The 22,461-nt window shown below is 38.1% G+C and overlaps 1 long non-coding RNA gene across 7 annotated transcripts in view; it reads right to left on the bottom strand.

The window, feature by feature from the left end:
• Positions 1–22,461, bottom strand: part of LOC140520355 (uncharacterized) — a 99,150-nt gene that overhangs the window by 28,637 nt on the left and 48,052 nt on the right. For 5 of the 7 annotated variants that reach the window (XR_011972467.1, XR_011972465.1, XR_011972468.1 and 2 more), the window contains one exon: positions 2,033–2,146. The exons of the other annotated variants lie outside the window; for them this stretch is intronic. This is a non-coding gene — a long non-coding RNA (uncharacterized lncRNA). The remainder of the gene's footprint in view (positions 1–2,032; positions 2,147–22,461) is intronic. 7 annotated transcript variants of the gene reach the window in all.

Raw genomic sequence — 22,461 nt, 5'->3', positions numbered from 1 at the left:
ATCCAGGACTGCGGGATGACCATATTCTGGCATCCCTCTTCTCCCATCATTTCTCTCTTTACGTGTATAAGATTTAGAGTTAATAGGGGACCTGAAAGACCTGAAAGACCATTTCAGAGATAAGGAAATGAGACTCTGAGGAGTTAAGTGGCTCACTCAGGGTTCCACAAATAATGATAGTTTACATTTACACAGCATTTTAAAGTTTGTAAGAGACCTGACATACTAATGTCTCATCTGAGCCTCACAACCTTGTATAAGGATGTAGGGCAAAGCCTAATACCCTTTCCCAGATTTCAAGCAGTCATCCTGAGCAGTCTGCTCAAATACTTCACAATCTTTGACTAGGTCACTCATTGTCATTCAGTTGTTTCAGTTGTATCTGACTCTTCATGACTGCATTTGAAGTTTTCTTGGCAAAGATATTGAATGGTTTGCCATTTCCTTCTCCGAGGTCACTCAGTCACCACGTAAGATAATAGTAGCTAACATTTCTATAGCAGTTGTTATGTGCCAGAAAGAAAATAAGGAAGGAAGGAAGGAAGAAAGGAAGGAAGAAAAAAAGAAAGGAAGGAAGGAAGGAAGAAAGAAAGAAAGGAAGAAAGAAGGAAAGAAGGAGTTGTGTTGCTAATTGGCCAGTGCCCATTGGTCCCCATTGGGGAAGCTCCTACTGCTACTCACAGAGGTTGTTGTTTGACCTTCATTCTCAAAGACAACCATGACATCAGCAAGGTGATGCCATGAAATGCAAATGAATTGGATTTAAATGAGGGAAGGCTGCACAAAGTTACCAACCTTACTTTCTCCTCTGGAGTCATCTGGGTCCAGGGGCAAGATATAGATCAGGATGACTGGAGATGGCCCTGAATGCAATGAGAGACCTTGACCTTTTTAAGCTAAGGTCTCTAACAGGTCTCAATTTGACTGAGGCAAAGCCCATTCAATGATTAAGGCTAGGGAAGAAATGAGGCAGAGAATGGCCTCTATTCTAATCAAAATCTTTCTGAGAAGAAGAGACCCTCAAGGTTTCTGGTCAAAACAGAACAATTGCTATTTACATTCACTCTGAGTCAATCAGGGCCCAAATAATGACCAAGTCTTGGAGGAGCTTGGCTTGAGACCTATTGTTGGCCAATCTATGAGAGCCAGAGTGATTTGGGTTTAAAGCTAGGTCTTTAAGAAAATAATCTAGCCCTTAAACTCCAAGATACATATTTCGAAGTTTCAGTGATTGAAATTTACACTTCTTTGGGCAGAGCACCCGCAGGTAAGAGTATGAAACCATGTGTGGACAGAAGGAAGGGGAAAAAAAAAAGAAAGGAAGAGAGAGGCAGAGGAAGAAGGAACTGTGCCAGGATGACTTGGCTAGTAAGTGCCTGAGGCAGGATTTGAACTCAGGTCTTCCTGATTCCAGCTCCATCAAGCTTTCCACTATGCCATATTGCTTTCTCATCTTGTAAATGGCAGGGCCTAGATTTAAAGCTGCAATTCCAACCTCCACATTCCTTCTTCTATGCCACCCTGCATTTCTCCTTTTCTTCTTCCCTTACCCTTCCAGTCTGGCTACCCTGGAAACCCCAGGGCATTGGTTAGGGATTTCCTTCCCCTGGTCCTATAGACTATCAGAACTGGAAGGGACTTCAGAGATCATCTCTAGTTCAACCCCCTTATTTTACAGAGGAGGAAACGAAGTGAGAGCTAGAGAAAAGCAGTGACCTCATAGTTATTTCATGGGTAGAGAGAGCCTGAAAGACTTGCCCAAGGTCACATAGCAAAGTAATTATGGCAGTGGTAACAGCAGGTGGGAAGGAGATCCTGGGCTTCTGGAGTCTCACCCCAATGCACCTGCTTTTTACATAGGCTTTACTAGCCTGCTGGGGTCGATTAGGGCCTCCGAGGCCCAAATCCAATAATCTTAGGGATACTCAATTTGGGGAGGGAGGAAGCAACAGGGCCAGCTTGCTGGAGTGGGGTGTGGGAAATGCAGAAAACACTTCCTGCTTTGCATCTCACTGGGGAGAGAATCTCCTACCTCATTGTGAAGCCTTGCTCTGTAGCGGCTACACCCCACTGCTTTTCTGGGCTTGGCTGCTACTTTGTTGTCTTGTGTGGGTGGAGGTGATTAATCTCTGCCATCAACAGCAGCCTATTAAAAATAAATACATAAATACAAATCTTTTGAAGTCAATGGGTGTGTCCCCCTGGACTGTCAGCAGAAGTTACAAAGCAGTCTTAAGACTCATCACTCACGTAATCTTATAGGGTTCCCCCTCCTTTCTAGGGGCTGCTTTTCCTGATAGGGCTCTCTCTGATCTCTGCTTCTGCTTGCTAAAAAGGGCTTCTTACCTCTGTTCAGGATCCCTTATCTTGCCTGACTCTCTTTTACAAAGTAAGCATCTATTACATTTGTTGAATGCTCTTGGGTTGAATTCCCCTCTAAGGCTGGCCAGGGTGCTACTGAAAGGTGATCTATCTCCATTGTAGGTTGTCACCCAGCAGAACAAGACACAAAGCTTTTCCCCTTAGCTGGTTTCTGGGTGTTTTTCTAATCAGGGCTTTCTGGCTCTGCTTCTTCGCCCCAGATCACTTGGTCCCAATAGCTGTGGGAAGGGTGCGGTGCTGGCATTTGCAGCCAGGGCTTGGCCTGCGTGTTGGCCCTGAGTTACTCTCTGTTCACTGGAGATTCTTTCCAAGGCGTCTGTTGGAGGGAACTCTGTATTGAGATTTGAAAAGCCTGATATCTAACCCTGGTTTTTTATGTCTTCCAGCATGATCTTATTATGGAAGTCACTTCCCTTTTCTGGGTCTTAGCTGTATGTAAAATGCATAGAGGACCTCTAAATTTTCTTCCCATTTTAAGTCCTATGATCCTCTACTCTTGCAATAAAGTATCTGCAGCCCTGACTCAGATTGCACTAGTCACTAGGTTACAACTCTTTGTGGGCTAGTTCAAGCTATTTCGTTGGTGTAACATGGAAACTTTGAATGGATACTTTGATTAAAGTTAATAGCACTTGTATCATATGCTTCCTGTGTGTAGAATACTCTGTTACTGTTGCACCCTAGAACTTTCATCAGCACCTGATGCCTCCTTTCCCTGAAATATCCAACCACCAATGAGGCTTTTTTTCAATATGATATACCTCCACAAAGCCTGCTTCTTGCTCCCATTGGTAAGGTCCCTGGGGCTTCCATTATGTAGAGGAGCCCAATCTATCCTTCATCCTTCTCCTGCCTGTGTTCCTAAACTTCAGATTTCAAAACTGGGTTCTATCTCTATCTTCATCTCCTCCCACTTCCTGTCTTTTTCATCTTCTTTTTTTTATACTCTCTTGCCCCCTTTAGTATGTAAGCTCCTTGAACATGGGGATTATCTTTCTTTTTCACTTGTACTTATATTCCCAGCAGTTAACACAATGCCTGTTACATAGTAAGTGCTTAATAAATGTTTCCTTCCTTCCTCCTTCAGATTACTATGTTGAATGTTGGAAGTGAGAGGTGGGGATAGTTATAGAGATGAATAAGTACTGGTTGGTCCATGCTTCAATAGAGCTTACAGTCTTGGATCCTAGGATTTAAAACTGAAACAGAACATAAAATTCAGCTGGTCCAACAACCTCATTTCCTAAATGATGAGCCACGAGCATCTGGGGCCATCTCCAGTCATCTTGATCTCTACCTTGTCACTGAACCCAGGTGGCTCCAGAGGAGAAAGTGATTCTGGTGACTTTGTATAGCCCTCTCTCCCTTAAATCCAATTCACTTACAAGTCACAGCATCACTTCCCTGGTGTCATGATCCTCTTTGAGAATGAAGGGCAAACAACAACACATACCACCTCCAAGAAGAAGTCTTCTATTTTCTCTTTTGTTGAAAATGATCTTTCCTTCCTCAGAACACTCAGAAAATGTTGTGCCTTTTGTGACACTGACTATGTTGTATTTTGGATTATAATTATTGGTTATATCTCCCCTCCTGTGGCATAGGGGAAAGAACAATGGATTCGGAATCAGAAAATGGCTTGAGTCCTGGCTCTACTATCTGTGCAACCTTGAGTAAGATGCTTCATTTCTCTGGGCTTATTTCTTCCTCTCTGAAAAGGAGGAGGCTGGGGGGGCAGTGGGCATATTGGATAGAGAGTTGACCTTGATTCTAAGAAGATCAAGGATTAAGTCTTTCCTTTGATACACATGTGCTGTGAACCCTGGGCAAGTCATCTAATCTCTCAACATTCTTACAACTCTTATAGGACTATAAATTGCAGAAAAGGTGCTGATCTATATTGATAGGAGTTTCTTCACTAGGGAATTCTTTATATCAGTGAAGTCACAGGTGCAATCTCTGCCCCTGTAACTAAAACAAAGAAAATGAGACTCTGGTAATTTTTAGGGTCCCTTCCAGCTCCATATTCTATGCTCCTAAGGAGTACTCATAGTGCTGGAAAGTGATCATTTAACTAGAAATCATCTAAATTCACTCACTCCTTTAACATATATCAAAAGCATCCCAATGTAGTTAGACTCGCAGTCAGAGAAACTGGGGTCAAGTCCTGGCTCTTCTATTTGTTTCCCACTATGCCCTTAGGCAGTTTCTCTGTCTCAGTTTCCTCATTTGTAAAATACAGAGTTTGGACTAGAGAAGGTAGTCTAGTTCTTGATATGAAGTGACCCACCATCTACCACCAAAGTGAACAAAACAATATGGTTACAGAATTTAGAGTTGGAGTAGCAATAATAACAATAATAAATAATGACTAATTTAGTATTATAACTGACAAAATGCTTTAAAGTTTTCAAAGCAGATCCAGGTACAAGAAAAGATAATAGTATAGCCATATGGAAGAATGTTTTCAATTAATATTGGTTGGAGAAATGCAAATTAAAACAATTCTGAGGTACTCCCTCATACCTATTAGATTGGCTAATAGGACAGAAAAGGAAAATTATAAATGTTGGAAGGGATGTGGGAGAATTGAGACACTAATGTACTGTTGGTAGAGTTGTGAAGTGATTCAACCATTATGTGGAATAATTTGGATCTATGTCCAAAGGCCTGTAAAATGCTTTCATCCAGCAATACCACCACTAGGTCTGTATCCCAAAAGAGATGAAATAAAAACAAAAAGGAAAAGTTTCTATAAATACAAAAATATTTATAGCAACTCTTATACTGGTGGCAAAAAATTGGAAATTGAGGGGATGCCCATCAATTGGGGAATAGCTGAATGTGATATATGATGGTAATGGAATACTATTGTGCTATAAGAAATGATGATCTAGATGCTCTTAGAAAAACCTGGAAAGTTTTACATGGGCTTTTGCAAATTAATAGAACTAGAAGAACATTGTACACAGTAACAGCAATATTGCAAGATGATCAGCTGTGAATAACTTAGCTATTCTGATCAAGAGAATGATCCAAGACAGCTCTAAAGGACTTATAATGAAAAATACTATCCATCCCCAGAGAAAGAACTGATTATGAATACAGACTGGCGCATACTTTTTTTACTTTCTTAATTTTCTTGTTTTTTTGTGTATGTTTTCTTTTACAACATGACTAATGTGGAAATACATTTGGCATGACTACACATGTATAACATATCAAATTGTTTGCCTTTTCAATGAGGGGGATGAGGAGGGAGGGAGAGAATTTGGAATCCACTTTCAGAAATCAATGTTGAACATTGTTTTTACATGTAATTGGGGAAAAATAATATCCTTTAAAAAAAAAAAAAAGATGAGTAGTATGAGAGAAAACTGTATAACCAAGTTCTCTTGTGCAACTACTAAGCAAAGATTGGAGAATGGTGATAAGGAAAATCAAGGGAAAATGATAGTGGGTACCTTTCTCTGTTCCCAAAAGATAGCCAGAGGCCTGCAGGTTCTGGGAAGGGAATTCATCCAGGAAAGCCCATATAAATCTTTCATTCTGCTGAAAGGGACTGGGACCAGCAGCTGTCTACTAGAGATTCAGCTAAAGAGCAAGCTCGCAACTGGGTTGCCCAGACCTTGAACTAGGTCATTAGCATGAGAAGTTCACACCAGAAGTGCAGAAAGCAGATCATGACCTATATAAGAACACTTAGAGGGCTCAAAATGCATAGATTTCTGGCCTAAGTCAACTCTGAGGGTATTTAAAGAACACAGCACTTGATACTAGGAGAAAGCAGCAGCAGGACCCCAGACCATACAGATCAGGACCACATAAAACCTCAATATTCCCTCTAGGAGGGCACACTGTTTAACCCTAATGCAAAGTTCAAATCCAGGAAACAAGACTGGAAGAAAATGAGTAAACAAAACACGAATGAAAAAATATATATGCTGGATCCAGGCATACACAAAACACAGATCCAAAACAAGAGAATGACTCTGATATCTACAAGCAAAATCTCAAAATAAGAGCTTTACCACAGGGTCTACTAAAATTCTTGGAAGAAATGTAGCAAGAGTTTTAAAAAAATGTTATAGATGAAATGAGAGTTCTAGAGGAAAGAAGTGGAAAACAAATGTGTGGTCTAGGAGAAAGATTGGAAAGGAAAATAAAAAGGTTAGAACCAAAACTGAAAAATCTAACCCAAGTAAGAGACTCTCTGAAAATTAGAATGGACTAAAGAAAAATCAATGAACCAATCAAAAAATAAGATATATAAAAATTAAATGAAAAAAGAAAAAAAATGGAAAGTCTCTTGCCTGGAAAACAGGTTAAGGAGATAAAAATCTAAGAATTATTACACAATCAAAAAAGGACTTGGATATTATTTTTTTAATTTAATTTAATTTTTTTAATGTTCTACAATCACTATCATAAAACTTAGATTTTTACCCCCCCTCCACCTAACCCCCACCCCCACCCTCACCCCCCGCCCCCGTCCCCAAGACAGCATACAATTCTATATAGGATCTACATATACTTTCCTATTGAATACATTTTCACTATAGTCATGCTATGTAGATGAACTAAAACAAATGGAAGAAATCATATAACAAATCAAAACATAATACACACACACACACACACACACACACACACACACACACACAAACATGATCTGCTACATTCTGTGAATGAATTCCATAGTTCTTTCTCTGAGTGTGGAAGGCATTTTGCCTTAGAAAATCATTGGGATTTTTTTCTTTAAGTTCTTGCTTTATTACGAAGTTCCAAGTCTACCAGAAAAAACTCTCGCATACTGTGGGCATCGCTGTGCACAAAGTTCTCCTGGTTCTGCTCCTTTCACTCAGCATCAGTTCATATAAGTCCTTCCAGGCCTCCCTGAAGTCTTCTTGATCATCATTTCTTATGGCACAATAGTACTCCATTACATTCATATACCATAATTTATTCAGCCATTCCCCAATTGATGGGCATCCCCTTGATTTCCAGTTTTTGGCAACTACAAAGAGTGCTGCTATAAATGCTTTTGTACATGTGGAACCCTTTCCCATTTTTATGGTTTCTTGGGGATACAGTCCTAGAAGTGGTATTGCGGGGTCAAGGGGTATGCACATTTTTGTAGCCCTTTGGGCATAGTTCCAAATTGCTCTCCAGAATGGTTGGATGAGCTCACAGTTCCACCAACAATGAATTAGTTTTCCAACTCTCCCACATCCTCTCCAACATTTATCATTTTCCTGTTCTGTCATGTTTGCCAATCTTATAGGTGTGAAGTGGTACCTCAGAGTTGTTTTGATTTGCATCTCTCTAATCAAAAGTGATTTAGAGCATTTTTTCATATGATTATAGATATCTTTAATTTCTTCCTCTGAAAATTGCCTGTTCATATCTTTTGACCATTTATCAATTGGGGACTTGGATACTATGTTTCAAAAAATGATAAATGAAAATTTTCTAGACCTGTTAGAACCTGAGGGCAAAGTGAAAATTGAAAATAACTCACTGTTCCCCTCCTGAGGGGAACCCCCCCAACAAGAGCTCCAGTATTCCAGGACCATCATAGTCTAAATGCAGAGCATCAGGTCCAAAGCAAACAAACAAAAAAGTACTGAAAGCAGCCAGAAATAATTCAAGTACCAACAAGCGATAGTCAGGATCATACAAGACTTGGCAGCTATGATTTGAAAAGAAGAGGAGATTGGAATATGATATTCCAAAACTGAAAAGACATAAGCTTATAACCAAGAATAAACTTATCCGGCAAAACAGTATAATTCTACAAGGAGGAAATGTACCTTTAATAAAATAGAGAAGTTTCAAGTATCCTTACTGAAAAAGTCAGAGCTGAGTAGATGCTTTGAAAAGCAAACACAGGAATCCAGAGAAACATAAAAAAGTAAATTCATGTGTGCAATTGGAGACTATACTGGAATGAAGTGTACATTCTAATAGGGAAGAAACAAACATCCCCTTCAAACCTTACTGTTATCAAAGGTCATAGACGGGGTTAATAAGACAGAGGGCTTGGGGATGGTTTTTGATGTGCTTCAGAGAAGAAAGAAAATGGAAGGAAAATGAGTATACTAATGAAGAAGGGGGACAAAAAGAGAAGAAATTACTATCATATATAATTGGGATAAGAACTGAGGTAAAGAATAAGACCGTGTATACAAAGGAGTGGTGAGGGTGAGAAGGCAACAATTGAACTTCACTTTCATCTAAATCAGACAAAGCCTAAGAGTAGAATACACACACACACACATGCACACACACACACACACACACACACATAATATGGCACTTAAATATATTTATTCAATAAGGAAACAGGACAGAAATGAGACAGGGGAAAATGAGGAATAAGTGGGAGGGTAGATTCAGGGAAATATTAGTCATAAACAAAACAAATTCCAACTTCCAAAGGTGGGTTATGAAAGAAAGTTTAAAAAGAAATCCTTTTAAACCTATGGTCATGGTCTGTATGAGAAGATGAAAAGAGGAAGGGAGGAAGAAGCAGATTACATCAAGTATTGTTCACTGTCTTGACCACATTTCTCTCTCATCATCTTTTCCTTGTAAAAAGTAGGGCAATTGGTAGAGAGAGAGAAAGTATAAGAAGATATGATAGAAGAAAATATGCAATAAACAATCATAGCAATAAAGGTCAGTTGGATGTGAAACAAAGAAGATAGCAGAATGTATTAAAAAGCACAATCTAGCAATTTGTTGTTTACAAGGTTTGTGAAACATTTTCCATGCATTATGTAATTTATTCCTCACCACAACCCTCTGAGGAAAATGCTATTATTAGGCTGACGTGGGAGTAATGATATGATATAACAGGGATACTTGGATAATACTTCAAGCCTTCCTCTGAACCTTACTTCCATGCAGCTCTTACTTCTCTCATCTGATAAAACCAATAGCAATGGGAAAGTGGAGAGGCAGCAAAGAAGGGTACCCATGTGCCGTGTCAGTGTCACTTCAAAGGTTTGCTTATTGCCAATAGCATAAAATACAACAGTCACTTCTTTGGCATTTAAGACTGAAAACAATCTAACTCTAGTCTACCTTTCCAGGTTTATTTCATGAGTTTTCATTCCAGTCAAACTGTCCTTCCTGGAGTTCCCTGTACTCAACTTTAAAAAAAATTTTTTAAATTAAATTATTTTACTTGTTTTCAGTGTTCTATAATCACTTTCACATACCTTAGATATTTTTCCCCTCCCTCCCCATTCCCTCCCTGAGACAGTATACAATTTTATATAGGTTCTACACATACATTCCTATTAAATACATTTTCACCTTGATCATGTTGCCTAGAAGAATTAAAACCAATGGGAGAAATCAAAAAACAAAACAAAACATAATACAAAAGAAAATGGTCTGCTTCATTCTGCAAACGAAATCCATAGTTCTTTCTCTGGATGTGGAAGGCATTTTGCCTTGAGAGTCCATTGGGAATATTTTAAGTCCTTGCATTGCAATGAAGTACTGTCTACCAGAAAAATTCCTCGCACGCTGTGATTGTTGCTGTGTGCAAAGTTCTCCTGGTTCTACTCCTTTCACTCAGCATTAATTCATATAAGTCTTTCCAGACCACTCTGAAATCTTCCTGTTTATCATTTCTTATAGCACAATAGTATTCCATTACATTCATATACCACAGTTTATTCAGCCATTCCCCAATTGATGGGCATCCCCTTGATTTCCAGTTTTTGGCAACTACAAAGAGTGCTGCTATAAATGCTTTTGTACATGTGGAACCCTTTCCCATTTTTATGGTTTCTTGGGGATACAGTCCTAGAAGTGGTATTGCGGGGTCAAGGGGTATGCACATTTTTGTAGCCCTTTGGGCATAGTTCCAAATTGCTCTCCAGAATGGCTGGATCAGCTAGCTCACAGATCCACCAACAATGAATTAGTGTTCCAACTCTCCCATATGTTCTCCAACATTTATCATCTTCCTGTTTTGTCATGTTAGCCAATATGATAGGTATGATGTGGTACATCAGAGTTGTTTTGATTTGCATTTCTCTAATCAATAGTGATTTAGAGCATTTTTTATATAACTATAGATAGGTTTAATTTCTTCCTCTGAAAACTGCCTGTTCATATCCTTTGACCGTTTATCAATTAGGGAATATACTCAACTTACAATATCCTTCCTCTTTGCTTTTGCATTGAGTCATTTGTCATATCTGGAAAACTCCTCTTTTCCCTTCTGACTCTATGAATCCTCTACTTCCTTCAAAGCTCAGCCCTGTTGCCATTTCCTATGGGAAGCCTTTTCTGATTCCCCTACTTGTCAGTGTTCATTGCCTGATCCAGAAGTTTTCATATGTGTGTGTATGTATATGTGCAGTTGTATGTATGTGTATACACACATGTATACATACATGTGTGTATATACATGTATGTGTATACATAATACTTATGTGTAACAATAATAATAGCTAACATTTATATAATATATTTTGCTAGGTACCATGCTAAGTGTTTTATGATTATTATCTCATTTGATCTTCACAACAACCCTGGGAAATAGGTGCTATTATCATCCCCATCTTTACAGATGAAGAAACTGAGGCAATGAGGGTCAGCATCCACTAATTTCTTTGATAAAGTATAGGTTAGATGATACTGCAAGGAGAAGAACAAAAGGCAGAAGTGAATGGTTCATTGGATTTAACTGTGGATAGCATCTAGAATTTTTTATCACAGGAGCAGAAAACAGCTTTGCCTCCTCAGACTCTTTCCTCCTCATGGGAATAAGGTCTCAGTCAGAGGGGTAGTCTCTCCCTGTGACTCAGAGACCAGGAAGAAAGGTAATGCTTTTGAGGTATATGGGTTATCTTACCTGTCATTATCCTCATCAGGGCATCAAGCACTCAGATGCTGCAATTTTGTATTGTCACTGTCTTGCTGAAAGGGAGATCTAGGAGGCAGAGCAGAGAAAAATGCCTAGGCGCTCAGCATTTCCCCACATGGCATCATGATGAATGGCATTCTGTTTCTTCATTCACAACATGACTAATATGGAAATATGTTTTCCATGATTGCATATATATGACCTATGTAAAATTGCTTTCTATTTTAGGAAGAGAGAAGGGGAGGGAGGGAGAGAGAAAAATTTGGAACTCAAAATTTCGTAAAGATGAATGTTAAAAATTGTCTTTGCATTTAATCTATTGTTAAAAAGTGAACATTAGAAAAGACAAATTTAAAATGCTTTATGATTATGTTACTGTTTCTTAATGTTGTAATTATTACTCACTGCATGTTAATAAATGGAGATTTGGAAGAATGGCATACAAACTCCAACTCTCCTTCCTTCCTCCTCTTGCTAGCTTTCTTCTTTCAGGATGCTCCATCAAACAGTCCTCTAGTACCACACAGTCTGTCTGGGTGGATCCTGGGGAGGCATCTGTATGGTTATACAAGGCTGCATAGCAGCCTAAAGCAGGGCTTGACCCAGCCCTTCTTTGTCCAGGAAGCACTGGGGGCTTTCACTTGCCTCTAGTTCCAGCTAGGACTTAACTGTTCCCAGAATCACAAGACTGAACAACTAGACTGGACTTTAGACATTATTTAATTCAGTCATCTTATTTTACAAAGGAGGAAACCAAAGGGAAATGACTCACTGAAAAGGAAATCAGTTAGCATAGGTTACTTTGATTTATTTTTAGTTTGTTTATAGAATTAAGTTTCTCTTTTAAGGAAAAGCTAGCCCTAACAGATAAGCCAGATTAACATAGTCTTTTTTTCTTTATTATTTATTTGTCTATTTTTAAAATTTTTTCTTGAATCTTACTTTGTTTTAACTGTTTTTAGTTTTCTACAGTCCATTCCATAAATCTTAGATTTTCTCCCCCTCTCTTCCCCTTCCTCCTCCCTCCCTCTCTGAGATGGCATCCAATCTCATATGGGTTCCATACATATATTCTTACTAAATACATTTTCACCTTAGTCATGTTGCATAGAGGAATTAAAATGAATGGGAGAAACCATGAAAAAAACAAGCCAAATCAAAATATAACACAAGAGAAAATAATCTGCTTCCTTGCGTGATCCAGCTCCATAGTTCTTTATCTGGATGTGGAAGGCATTTTGCCTCAAGAGTCCATTGGGAATGTTTTAGGTCCTTGCATTGCTATGAAGGACTAAGTCTAACAGAAAAATTCCTCACACACTGTGATTGTTACTATGTACAAAGTTCTCTTGGTTCTGCTCCTTTCACCCTTCATCAGTTTTGGGGCAGCTAGGTGGTAATAGAGTACCAGTGCAGGAGTCAGGAGGACCTGAGTTTAAATCTCACCTCAGACACTTGACACTCACTAGCTGTGTGACGTTGGGCAAGTCACTTAACCCCCAACTGCCTCATTCTGGGTTATCTTCAGTCATCCTGATGAATATCTGATCCCTGGATTCAGACAGCTCTGGAGGAGAAGTGAGGCTGGTGACCTGCACAGCCCTCCCTCACTCAAAACAAAGTCAAGTGCAAGTCATGTCATTATTTCTCTGATGGCATGGTCTTCTTCAGCAACAAAGGATGACTACACACACACACACACACACACACACACACACGCACACATCATCATCATCATCATCATCAGTTCATGTAAGTCCTTCCAGGCCTCTCTGAAATGTTCATCATTTCTTAGAGCACAATAATATTCCATTACATTTATATACCACAACTTGTTCAGTCATTCCCCAATTGATGGGCATCCCCTCAATTTCTAGTTCTTGGCCACCACAAAGAGAGTTGCTATAAATATTTTTGTACATATGGGACCCTTTCCCATTGTTATAATCTCCTTGGGATACAGTCCTAGAAGTGATATTGCTGGGTCAAAGGGTATGCACATTTTTGTAGCCCTTTGAGCATAGTTGGTTGGTTGGATCAGCTCACAGGTCCACCAACAATGAATTAGTGTTCCAACTCTCCCACATCTTCTCCAACATTTATCATCTTCTTGTTTTGTCATGTTAGCCAATATGATAGGTATGATGTGGTACATCAGAGTTGTTTTGATTTGCATCTCTCTAATCAATAGTGATTTAAAGTATTTTTTCATATGATTATAGAAAGGTTTAATTTCTTCCTCTGAAAACTGCCTGTTCACATCCTTTGACAATTTATCAATTGGGGAATGACTTGTATTCTTGTACTCTTGACTCAGTTCTCTATGTATTTTAGAAATGAGGTCTTAATCACAGACACTAATTGCAAAAATTCTTTCCCAGTTTTCTGCTTTCCTCCTAATCTTGTTTGCCTTGGGTTTGTTTGTGCAAAAACTTTTCAATTTAATGTAATCAAAATTATTCATTTTGTACTTCATAATGTTCTCTATCTCTTGTTTGGGCAAAAATTTCCCCGTGTGTGAAAAGTGGTTTGCAATTGTGTTCATATAGTCCCTGGGTTTGTTTTGGCAGGTAGACTCCCAAATATTTTATAGTGTCTACCATAGCTAAAATGGGATTTCTCTTTCTATCTCTTGCTGTTGGACTTTGTTAGTAATATATAGAAATGCAGATGACTTATCTGGGTTTATTTTGTAACCTGCAATTTTACCAAAGTTGTTTATTATTTCAAGTACTTTTTTACTTGATTCTCTAAGTATATCATCCTGTTATCTGCAAAGAATAATAACTTAGTTCCTTCTTTGCCTATTCTAATTCCTTCAATTACTTTTTCTTCTCTGATAGCTAAAGCTAACATTTCTAGTCCCATATTGTATAATAGTGATGAAAATGGCCATCTTTGTTTCACCCCTGATCTTATTGGAAATACATCTGGCTTATCACCATTACATGTAATGTTTGCTGATGGTTTTAGGTAGATATTGCTTATTATTTTAAGAAAGGCTCCATTTATTTCTATGCTCTCTAGTGTTTTCAATAGGAGTGGATGTTGGATTTTGTGAAAAGCTTTTTTTTCATCTATTGACATGATCATATGGTTTCTGTTAGTTTTGTTGTTGATATGATCAATAATGTTGATAAAATTGTTTTCCTAATATTGAACTAGCCCTGCATTCCTTGTGTAAATCCTACTAGACCATAATGTATTATTCTCATGATAAGTAGCTTTTTGCTAATATTTAAAATTTTTGCATCTATATCCATTAAAGAAATTGGTCTATGATTTTCTTTCTCTGTTTTGGCTGTTCTTGGTTAGGTATCAGAACCATATTTGTATCATAAAAAGAATTTGGTAGGACTCCTTCTTCACCAATTTTCCCAAATAGTCCATATAGTATTGGAATTAACTGTTCTTTAAATGTTTGATAGAATTCACTTGTAAATACATCTGGCCCTGGAGATTTTTTTCTAGAGAGTTCCTTGATGGCTTGTTCAATTTCTTTTTCTGAGATGGAGTTATTTAAGTATTCAACTTCTTCTTCTGTTACTCTGGGCAATATATATATATATAATATTCATCCATCTCACTTAGATTGCTAAATTTATAGGCAAAGTAATTTCTAATTATTGTTTTAATTTCCTCCTCTTTGGAGATGAGCTCATCCTTTTCATTTTTGATATTGGTAATTTGGTTTTCTTCTTTCTTTTTTTTAAAATCAAATTGACCAAAGGTTTATCAATTTTAGTTGCTTATTTCATAATTATTTTATTTATTGGTTCAATAGTTTTCTTAATTTCACTTTTATTAATCTCTCCTTTTGTTTTCAGTATTTCTAATTTGGTATTTACTTGGGAATTTTAAATTTGTTCTTTTTCTAGCTTTTTCAGCTGCATGCCTAATGCATTGATCTCCCCTTTCTTCATTTTATTCATGTAGACATTCAATGATATAAAACTTCCCCAAAGAAAATGCTTTTGCAATATCCTATAAGATTTGGTAGGTTGTCTCATTTTTGTCTTTCTCTTGAATGAAGTTGTTGATTGTTTCTATGATTTGTTGTTTAACCCACTCATTCTTTAGGATTAGATTATTTAGTTTCCAATTAATTTTTGGCCTATCTTTCCATTGTCTTTTATTACATGTAATTTTTATTGCATTATGATTTGAGAAGGATGCATTCACTATCTCTGCCTTTCTGCACTGAATTGTGAGAATTTTGTTCCCTAGTACATGGTCAGTTTTTGTATATGTGCCATTTACTGCTGAGAAAAGGTATATTCCTTTCTATCCCCATTCAATTTTCTCCAGAGATCTATCATATCTACTTTATCCAGAGTTTTATTCACCTCCTTAACTTCTTTCTTGTTTATCTTGAGGTTAGATCTATGAAGGTCAGAAAGAGGGAGACTGAGTTCCCCCACTAGTATAGTTTTGCTGTCTATGTCTTCCTGTAACTCCCTTAACTTCTCTTCTAAGAATCTGGATGCTATGCCACTTGATACATATATGATTAGCAATGATATTGCTTTGTTGTCTATGGTGACTTTTAGCAAGATATAGTTTCTTTCCTTATCTCTTTTGATTAGATCTATTTCTGCTTTTTCTTCTTCTGAGATTAGAATTGCTATCCCTGCTTTTTTACATTAGCTGAAGCATAATACATTCTACTCCAACCTTTTACCTTTACCCTGTGCATATCCCCCTTTTTCAAATGTGTTTCTTGTAAACAGCATATTGTTTGATTAAGGTTTTTTAAATCCATTCTGCTATCTGTCTCCATTTTATGGGAGAGTTCATCCCATTCACATTTACAGTTATGATTACTGTGTCTTTCCCTACATCCTATTTCCCCCCCATTTAAGCTTTTAGTTCTCCTTTCTCCTCCACAGTAAAGTTTTAATTTTTGACCACTTCCTCCCTCAGTCTTCCATCCCTTTTTTCAATCCCCCTCACTTTTACTTCCCATTTTCCTTACTATTTCTTCCCTCCCTTTTAGCCTCCCCTCCCTTTTCTTTCCCCTTTCCCTTCCTACTGCCTATAGAACTAGTTAGATTTCTGTACTTAACTGAGTTTGTTGTTCTCTCCTTGAACCAAATTAGTTAAGAGTAAATCTCAAACAGTGCTCATCTCCTTCCGCTCTTTCTCTCTACTGTAATATGATTTTATACCTCTTCCTATGATATAATTTACCTTTCTCCACCTTCTCATTTCACATCTCCTTTTACAATCCCTTTGCACCCTTAGATCACATTTTATCATCACATCATTTACTTTATACCCACTCTCTCTATCTATGTATATCCCTTTTATATATCATGATAAATAGACAATTCTCAAGATCAACAAGTATCATCTTCCCTTATAGGGATGTAAACAATTTCCCCATATTGAATAGCAAGGTTTTTTTCCCCTTGTTTACCTTTTTATGCCTCTCTTGAGACTTGTGTTTCAAGACTGAATTTTCTATTGAGCTCTGGCCTTTTCATCAGGAAGGTCTGGAATTCCCTTATTTCATTGAATGTCTGTCTCCTTGCTTGAAATATTATACTCAATTTTGCTGAGTAATTGATTCTTGGTTGTAGTCCCAGTTCCTTTGCCTTATGGAATATCATATTCCAATCCCTCTGATCTTTTAATGTAGAAACTGCAAGCTCCTGTGTGATCTTGACTGTAACTCCTCAATATTTGAATTGTTTCTTTCTGGCTGCTTGCAGTATTTTCTCCTTCATTTGATAGTTCTGGAACTTGGCAACAATATTCCTTGATGTTTTCAGTTTGGGATCTCTTTCAGGAGGTGATCAGTGGATCCTTTCAATTACTATTTTGCCCTCTGGATGTAGAATCTCTCAGCAGTTTTCCTTGATGATTTCTTGGAAGATATTGTCTAGGCTCTTTTTTGTCATCATGGCTCACCAGGAGACCAATAATTCTTAGAATTTCTCTCCTATATCTATTTTCCAAGTTAGTAATTTTTCCAAGGAGATATTTTACATTTTCTTCTATTTTCATTCTTTAGATTCTGTTTGACTGATTCTTGATGTCTCATAGAGTCATTAGCTTCTGCTTGCCGAATTCTAACTTTTAGTAGATTGTTTTCTTCATTTAACTTTTGCATCTCCTTTTCCATTTGCCCAGTTCTTACTTTTAAGGAGTTATTTTCTCCTGTTAGATTTTGTACTTCCTTTTCCATTTGTCCAGTTATCCTTTTTAAGCAACTGTTCTCTTCAGTGAATTCTTTTCATAATTATAGTTTTAAAATTATTGGACAATTTTTCTTCTACTTCTCTAATTTGGTTTTTAAAATCCTTCTTGAGCTCTTCCAAGAATGCTCTTTGGACTTGAGATTAGTTTATTTTACCTTCTGAAGTTTCAGATGGGAGTACAGTCTTAATGCTGACCTCTTTGATATTCATGTTTTCATCCTTGTCCCCATAGTAAGATTCTATGGTCTTTTCTAGCCTGCTTCCTGCTCATGATGATTGCCGTTTTCCTGGCTTTTAAAGTGGATCTCTCCTTCTGGGACATGGGGGGCTCTGGCCCATGGTTCTTGTGCTTAGAACTTGAGGCTTTGTGTATTCTGGTCTCTGGTTCATTCAGCTAGAAGCTAAAATGCTGCAGCTTACCTGGTGCTGAATTGGCTGGTGTGCAAAGCAGAGGCCATGTGAAGTCTTTCTGAGTTTCCCCAAGCTATCCTAGAGCTCGCTACTTGTGGTGTGGGGGAAAGGGTGGTCTGGCCACAGGAGGTCTCCTCTCCTGAGCTAGAGCACAGGCAAGCTCAGTGGTTGGTGAACCTCATTTATGCTAGTGTCGTCCCAATTTCCCTGGCTGTGCTGAGGAATCCCTGGGGTCCTGGTGTTGGTGCTTATGGACTCCAACCCCTTAGGGGCTCAGGATCTCCTCCCTGTTCACTGAGGTGGGGCTGTGTGAGACAGCTCCAGTCTTACACTGGTCCTCTTCAGCCATAGCAAGAAGGACCCCACTTTGTGATTTCCTAGCCTCATGGGCTAAGAGACTATTTACTCCTTCAGCTGATCCCACTATTCCAGGATTTTTCCTGGGGAAACATTGTCTAAGATTTTCAAGGTCAAGAAGGGGGGATATAGCATTTATAGATCACGCCACCATCTTGGCTCCCAGAAGTTCAAGTGGGTGACTTACAGACATTTCATCTGTGGGCTGATAGTCTCAGGAGTGGTTGGTGCTGTTACCTGGGGTTCTGTGCTTCTCTCTCATTCAGTTCCACTGGGCTCCCATCCTGGGCTGATGTGTTTGAGATTCTGCACTGCTTCAGATCACCAGGTGGTTCCTGCTTGGCTTTGCCATGGCGGGGTCTGCGTTGGTACAGCCTGTGTGTTCTGCACTCCTCCAGCCCCGTGCAACAGATCCTTCCCATCGACCTTCCAGGGCTGGAAATCTGCCACAGTCTAGACAGTCTTTTAAGTCTAGGTTACATATAGATTTAGTGAACAGATAGATTGATAAGACTTTATCACTTAGTAGCAGATAATTTAGAATAAGACATATATCTTTGTAGGAATAAAAAAAATCATAAGATTATAAGACTCTTTTTAAAGGCTAAGATCCTCTTTCTGGTCCCTGGAGAAAGTGGGGTGGACAAAGATTAAATTTCTCTTTCCTCTCTTAGTGGATAACCTCCCTTTTTTCTTGAGTTAGAATCTAAGTTGAGTAATAGAATCTTCTAAGGTCAGCAGCTGGAAGATGGTGGGTGACTGCTAACTACAAATCACAAGTTCTGTTTTCCCAGTAAGCTTTCTGGTTAAAAAAGGTAGCACAAGTGGGACAAGGACTTATGGGGTAATCTCACTTTAATTACTAGATATCACTGTTGGGCAAAAAAAAAAAAGCCTGGGAGAAGAGAACTAGTCAGATGACCTCTCTTGTACAAATGAATTATGTTCAAAACAATTCAAAATTATATTCAAAACAAATTTTCTAGGTTTTACTCCTCTTTTCTGTTTCAAAAATAAGCTCTTTAAATTGCTGCTTTGTCATTAATTACAAAGGAACTGGCTGACCTGATTTAATGAAAACTTGCTGGTCTTACTATTAAGTCATTATTAATTTACTTGGTAATTTTGTACCTCAGTTCATTTTTATTCCAGATAGTTTTAACATCACTCAAGATCACATGTCTAGTAAGTGGTAGAACTGGGGTGTGAAACCAGATCTTCTGACTTTCAAGGGTAGCTAGGTGGTGCAATGGATAGAGTACTAGACTGGGAATCAGAAAGACTCAACTGCCCAAGTTCAAATCTGGCCTTAGGAATTTACTAGCTTTGTGACCCTGGACACAAGCCACTTAACCCCATTTGCCTCAGTTTTCTCATCTGTAAAATGAACTGAGATAGGACATAGCAAACCATTCCAGTATCTTTGTTAAGAAAACCCCAAATGGATCATAAAGGGTTGGACACAATTGAAACCACTGAAAAATTTCTGATTCCAAATCCAGTGTTCTTTATCCTGTACCATGAAGCCATCTTACTACACTATCCTGCTTTGAATAGTGTAGTAGCCTGCTAATAACCCAAGTGTGGTTATAGCCTTTCTCTGGTCCATTGCCACTTAGGGTTTTGAGTAAAAATGTTGGGACAGGAAAGTGGGTAAATGCTTTAGATTTATTTGTACCTGCTGGGGAGAGGGAACAAGAAGCATTCAAGCCACCAAAGACACAATGAAACCTGCGCCACCCACATCTCTACTCTGTTCCTCCTCAAGTGTTAAATCAAAGAGGCCTTGTCATACATTTGGTCAAATTTGAAAACTTGGCATAGGAAAGAGAACCTATTTTATAATCAGAGGACATCCAGTTAACCCCAGGAGTGGCTGCTAATGTTCTATGTGAAGCTGGATAAGTCATTTGATCTCTTCAGGTCTCATTTCCTCTTCTGTATAATTAAAAGGGTTATTTTAAAATAGGGATTCTTAAGCTATGGCCCATAGACCCCTTAGTTTTTAATTTCTTCTTCCTTCCTTCACCACCAAGAAATCCTTGGAGATACATGAACAGATTTTAGGGGATATATGAATTTAGTTTTTAAAAAATATTTTGATGACTATATTTCAATATAATTGAAATGGAAATTTCAGTCCTTTGGAATCCTAACTTGTGTGTATTTTCAAACATTATTTTGAGAAAAGATCTATCTATAGGCTTCACCAGATTGCCAGAAGGGTTTTATAACACTGAAAAGTTTAAGAACCTCTAGACTAAATGATCTTCAAGGTCATTTTCAGCCCTAGCTTCTAAGATCCTAGGAGCCTTTCTTTCATAGTAGTTGTTCAGTCATGTCCAGCTCTTTGTGACCCTATTTGGGGTTTTCTTGACAAAGATGCTGGAGTGGTTTGTCATTTCCTTTTCTAGCTCATGTTACAGAAGAGGAAATTGAGGAATGCAGAGTTAAGTGACTTACTCAGGGTACACAGCTAGTAAATATCTGAGGCTAGATCTGAATTCAGGTCTTCCTGATTCCAGGAATTACAAGTCTTGTGTTCTATTCACTATACCATCTAGCTGCCTTCACACAGTAGTAAGTAAAACTTTATTTCAATTTCCCATTAGAGAGAAGTTACCCTCTGCCCCCTGAAATACATCTGATTATGTCTTCTGGGCATCACCACACCTGTAGGTTGTTGGTTGGGAATGATGATACTCTAGGCTGTTTGGGGTGGAAGAAAGTTATTCATCTTATATTTGACCAATGTCAAAACAATCAGAAGGTAAGGAACTACTTTCCTCTGATTGACGATGATGATGACGATGATGATGATATCTCCATTCCTATAGTGCTTCTTCAGTTTTCTAAGCATAATAGGGAGAGTGGTCAACTGGAGTCTTGTCCATGGAGCATGATATGACTGCTCCAGAATGGGCATGCTCTCGAAACAGGTCTGTCCCCTCTCTATACTATAGACTACACAGTGACCTGGATGGGGAGGGCCTGAGGTCTCTCCCCACCCAGGGGCTTGCACAACAACTCCCTCACTCAAACCAGCTAGGCAGGAAAGAAAGCGCAAGTTCCCCTCCATAGGTGTCTTTTGTCTGCTTCTTATTTCCATTTTGGCAACCAATAAAAAATTCACCTCTTCACTATAAGGTAAGCCAGAAACTGTCAGAATACCTCCTGACAATTTCAATTGGGGAGCAAAACTTTCTAATACATATAATCACTCTTTTCTGGAAGCAGGCTTTCTAACCTCTTCCATGTGGACTAGTAAGCAGACAGAGCACACTACATGCTCTGGGGTTAGAGCCAGTCCACTTGTAACACAAGTGCTTTCCTTGCAACAATCCTGTGAAGTAGGTAGTATAAACATCATTATGTTCCCCCCATTTTATTTTTAAAAAATTATTATTTATATATTTTAAACATTCTTTTCTTTTTACATTTTGAATTAGAAATCCTCTCCCTCCCTCTCACATCCTCCCTCAGCTATTGAGAAGGCAAACAGTATATTAATTGTACATGTGAAGTTATGCAAAACATATTTCCATATTGCAAAAAACAAGCAAAAAAGGAAGAAAATTATATTTAGATTTTCATTGGTTCTCTCTCTGGAGGTAGATGGCATTTTTTTCATCATTAGTCCTTTGGAATTGTCTTGGATCGCTGTATTGAGCAAAGTAGTCAAGTATTTCACGGTTGAACATCATTACAACATTGCTGTTACTGTGCACAGTGACCTCCTGCTTCTTCTCACTTCACTCTCCATCAGTTCATATAGATCTCACCATGTTTTCTTGAAATCACACTCATAATTTCTTAAATTATAATAGTATTCCATCACAATCATATGTAACAACTTGTTTAACCATTCTCCAGTTGATGAGTATACCCTCAATTTCCAATTCTTTGCCACCATAAAAAGAATTTATATAATTATTTTTTGAGATATAGGTCCTTTTCCTTTGATCTCTTTAGGATATAGACTGAGCAATGGTATTGCTAGGTGAAAGATTATGCACAATTTTATAGACTTTTGGGCATAGTTCCAAATTGTTTTCTGGAATGGTTGGACTGGTTCATTACATCACCAACAATTTATCAGTGTATCTATTTACTCTCAACAACTCTAGCATTTGTCATTTCTGATAGGTGAGAAATGGTACCTCAGTCATTTTAATTTGCATTCTTCTAATGAATAGTGATTTAAAGCATTTTTTATTT

Source organism: Notamacropus eugenii, chromosome 1 (genome assembly GCF_028372415.1).
Source record: "Notamacropus eugenii isolate mMacEug1 chromosome 1, mMacEug1.pri_v2, whole genome shotgun sequence".
Taxonomy (NCBI): Eukaryota; Metazoa; Chordata; class Mammalia; order Diprotodontia; family Macropodidae; genus Notamacropus; species Notamacropus eugenii.
The sequence above is the reverse complement of the archived record's forward strand: the minus strand, read 5'-3'. Positions and strand labels throughout refer to the sequence as shown.